The sequence below is a fragment of the Coptis chinensis genome, chromosome 6, assembly GCF_015680905.1.
Source record: "Coptis chinensis isolate HL-2020 chromosome 6, ASM1568090v1, whole genome shotgun sequence".
In the NCBI taxonomy this organism is placed as follows: Eukaryota; Viridiplantae; Streptophyta; class Magnoliopsida; order Ranunculales; family Ranunculaceae; genus Coptis; species Coptis chinensis.
The window spans coordinates 79,786,788-79,791,677 of NC_141461.1; positions in this window are offsets into that span (position 1 = coordinate 79,786,788).

The window sequence follows — 4,890 nt, forward strand, 5'->3', positions numbered from 1 at the left end:
TTTTTTTTTTTTTTTTTTTTTTATTTTTTTATTTTTTTTTTATTAGAGAAAAGATATACTAATATACACAACTAATTAATCTGGAACTTCTCCATTTAATCGTAACCCGTACAAATGTGTGAGAATTATTTAACACACCATACTAATATACAAAATGAAAATCAGAAAAAGAGACGGTTACATAGATCTAGATGTTCTGGATCATGTTATGCATGAGTGACAAGAGAATAATGATAAACACTTTATCACGACTAATGTGATAGCCCATTCAGCGTTATCCTTTTCCCATCGCTCTAGTTTATTCATTATTGGCAAGAAATTGAAAATTTGTGAAGAAGAATTTGTGAAGATTGAGAGAAGGGAATGAGTGAAAGAGGAAAGGAGAGTTGTATTTATAACTTGGTTTCTGACCGTTGGGCATGTGACCGTTTGGATCAGTCCGTTGGGTTCTGACCGTTGGGCTTTGAGAGTAGGCCCAATGAATCAAGGAGCAAACTCATATTTTTGAAAGTACTATATTAAGCATAACATAAATAATTTCTCATTTAAACCGTCATGCGGAGATACAAAATTATGAGAAATCAACCGATATATAATAATTTAGCACTAAAAATAAAAATGCAATGCATTAGGGAAATAAATGACATAGTCATTTCTAAACCAAAGAAAATAAACGACTCTTGGGAATCCTCGGGTTAGCGAGAAGATGAACCCGGGTTCTCGTCTTGACCACGATGAACTTTGGTTTGAAAGAGGCAGGAATGTGGCCTATAGGCTGTAACAACTATCTTGGAATTAACTTGCTGATTAGCCATCATCATTCTCTGGAATTGGCCTTGGCGATTTCTCATTTCTTCTTTGGAATTCATTACAGGGAAGTAATCATCTCTTCTGGCGAAGAAACATCCTGCGCGTACTAGAATTCATGTTCCTCAAGGCATCCATAGGAGTATTGATTATGGTATCTTCATTAAAACAATCACGGTGGTGAAGTGAAGGAGGAGGTGCGTTATCATGCTCAATGTCATCTCTAGCTCTTGGGTCCCGATGGTCTAAAACACAAGTCTCAAAAATTCCAAAATTCTCGAAAGACCTTGTTTCAATGAATGGAGTAGCCGACGGAACCCTAAGTTAAGCATAAAATTTGAGTAACAAGCTCACAAGAGGAGACTGACCTTGTTTGGCGCGGTCGTAAGAATATGGCCCGAGAAATGGACCATACATAAAGTGTGCTTCCTCTCTGTAGGATCCACAGCAGGTGCAAGAAAGTCTTGTTCCGCGTCGGGCGTCTTTGAAGTTCCAATGGCGTTGTCGCCAACCATTGAGTGGCGGCTAATTGGTTCGTCGGCGAATCTTTGGTACCGCGATTCGAGCGATGTTGTACTCCCCTCGAGAAGCGTGTCAAACATCAAATCCCTCGTGGTGGATACTCGACAATAACGAAGTCGGGCTATCGAGTTAATCGAATCTGCGGCGGTATTGAAATCAACTCCGCGTGAGTTCACGTTCCATCCCATCCGCCGTAATCAAAATTAAGTCACCCGGAAACCTCCATTATTATAAAATTTCAACACCAATTCTTGAATATTGAGCTGGGATTGATGCAATAGATATTCCCACTCTCTACTTTCAATTTCCTCATCAAAAATGGGTGAAACATCCGGAATTATAGAGATTTGTGAAATTTCTCTCGGTAAATTAGTCTTCGTGCTGCCATAGCGGTATAATTTAAATTTTGATGGTGCAAATAGCAAGAGGAGGTGGAGGAGGTGGTCTTTGGAGGAAGGGGTTGAGGTTGGTGGAGTTTGGCGTCGTGTTGGGAATTCAAGGTATGCGTTTTGGATGGTGGGGACCAAGATCCGTTTTTGTGGAAAGAAGAAGTGGGGGGGTGGGCGTGGGTGCCCCGTGGCGTGGGCTTTATACCCGGATCTTTGGTTTTAGGTGGGTCAAAATTTTTGGCCCAAGTACAAATGAATTACAGAAATTCCTCTTATGTCGAAAATGTTCGAAATTTCAAGCGTGGAAATTGATTCGTTTCAACTCGAATTTAACGGATGAGATATCGAAAGCGATCGATATTAAAAATGCCATCCACTAGAATATGAAAAATCACATTCAAACATCAATTTTTTTTTTTTTTTTTTTTTTTTTTACAATCTTTGGTTTTATTTATTTATCCTTTATATACAAATGTACAAGTCGAGAAGAACGTGTCAACAACATCGAAATCCAAATAAAACAACACATCACAAACAGCTTAACTTTCGGGCAACTTTCATGTCGAAACTCTGGTGAACCCAATCCGGCCCGGTTGTGGCTTATCCTTTATGTTTTGGGGGCCTAGGGTTTAGGACGGTACCATCCCTGACCAATGTGCAATGGTCTAATAATAATATTACCCTTAGTACATATGGTATAGCCTCAAACCGCCCCGAAACAGTCACATAGAAAACTGAACGGGGTTGGCCTGGGGGAATCCATTGCCCGTACGAACTAGGAAATGTCCGATGGTGCATATCACGACTCTCTTTGGGCACCATGCTGGGTGCTAATAAAACAAAATGAGTATATACATGTTGAGTCTTTTAACGTCAGATCCTCAAGACGAAAGTGAGTCTTTTAACGTCAGATCCTCAAGACGAATGTGAGTCTTTTAACGTCAGATCCTCAAGACGAATGTGAGTCTTTTAACGTCAGATCCTCAAGGCGAATCCCAACACTGTGGGAACAGCGGGACGACGAAAGTTTATCTGTTGAGCTGGTGTCGGACAATAATATACCTTATACCGGCTCATCTCGGATAAAAGATCAAGACACAGACGAAAAGGAGTTTGGCCGGTTCATACACCACCCCATCCTTTTAAAACAAATTAAACTTTTCGAGCAAAAAATACTACGACCATTACCAATTCGAGATGGGTGAGATTTGGACCAAATGATGAGTTGGAGTTAGCGAGGAAGAGAATAGAAAAGGGAGGAGAAAGAAGGAGTTGAAATTTTTGGTACCCATTGTTTTCACGGAGGCACGTTTGCTTTCGATTATCGAGAAGACATTTATACTTTCGGTTCTGAAGTAGAGTTTTTGTGGACTAAGGTTCCGCTTGCAACCACACACTCTAGGGATTTTAGAAAAGAAATAGAAGGGGCCGGCTACCCTAATGGCATACTTTTCTGTTTAAATACATGGAAAGAAGTACACCAGCGAATCTATTAGTGCAGTATGTAGACTGGATCATTGAGAAGAGTCTCTTCGACATCACGGAGGCGCAACTCATGATAATGTTTAAAGGCGCGGCCATTTACTTGGAATTAAGCTACCATCATTTTCGTTTTCCACGAGAGATAGCCCCATAAGGGGTGGCAACCGAGACGATGAAAGGACCCGGACCATCGAGTTTTAATTTTCACGGAAAAATGTGTAATCTTGAGTTGTACATCAAAACTTTTTTGACCGACTTTGAACTCTTTTTCGCAATATGTGCTTGTCATGCACTCTTTTCATGTTGGCTTTATAGGATTTGAGAGATCATAGGCATCACTCGAATTTCCTCAAGCTCATTTTAACTACAATTTTCTTTTTTAGCCTGCCATGTTAGTGTTATAATTGAGGCTTTTGATGGCCCATAGAGCCGCGGTGCTCAAGTTCAACCGGCAGATGACAAGGTTTTCCAAAAAGCGAAGGCGATCACGGAGACATCCCTATAGGTGTCTTAAAGGCGTTACGTATGCCCACAAGGCATCGGATAATCGTAGAACCGATCTTTCCTAGATGGATTGGCAGTTTTTCCAAAATGGATTTTATTTCTCGATTAGAGACTTCTACTTGACCAACTGGTTTGAGGATGATATGGAGTTGCCACTTTGTGCGTGACTCCATATTTCTTTACTAATGATTCAAAATTTTATTGCGAAAATGTTTTCCCCGTCACTAATTATAGCTTTTGGAACACCAAATCGAGAAAATATTTTCTTTTACAAACAAAAGCGACCGTTTTATGATCGTTAGCCGCGACATGCCAATGCCTCAATCCATTTTGACACATAGTCAACTGCTACAAGTATGTATAGGAAGCCATGAGAATTTGGAAATGGACCCATGAAGTCGATTCCCCATACATCAAAGATTTCCACAATTAGAATGGGATTTAAGGGCATCATATTGCGTTGAGTAATGCGACCTAATTGGCGGCGGCGATTGCATGCTTTGCAATGCTCATGTGCATCTCTAAACGGTGTTGGCCAATAAAAAAACCACATTGTAGAACCTTGGCGCGGTTTTCTTACCACTAAAATGACCACCACAAGATTGTTCATGGCGGAAGGATAACACATCGTTGTGTTCCCGGTCGGGAATGCAACGGCGGATTAGTTTGGTCTGAACAATACTTGAAAAGGTAGGGATCATCCCGTAAATAGAATTTCCGCGTGGATAAAAACTTTTCGGTCATTCACGAGACCAAGATAAAGGAACTTCCTCGGTAACTAAGTAATTTACTATGTCGGTACCAAGGGGACGAAAAATAGAGTACAAGTGTTCATCACGGAAAGGAATCCGCGGATAGGTTCGATGTCGATATCAACATCAGCGACAAGTCTTGATAAATGGTCCAACCACATTTTAAATACCTTTTTATCTCTAATTTCGAGAGTAAACTCTTGCAAAGGAGAATCCATCGGATCAACCTTTGTTTTGCATCTTTTTAAGCTAATAGATAGCGAAGTGCGCATGATCGATGTAGACAATAGTTGGAGAACCCACTAGGTAAGGGCCGAAACTTATCTAACGATATACAACGGCGAAAACTCTTTCTCGGTGGTGGTATAGTTACGTTGAGCTTCATTAAGGGTTTTACTTGCATAGTAAATGACAACCGGCTTATCTTCTCGGCG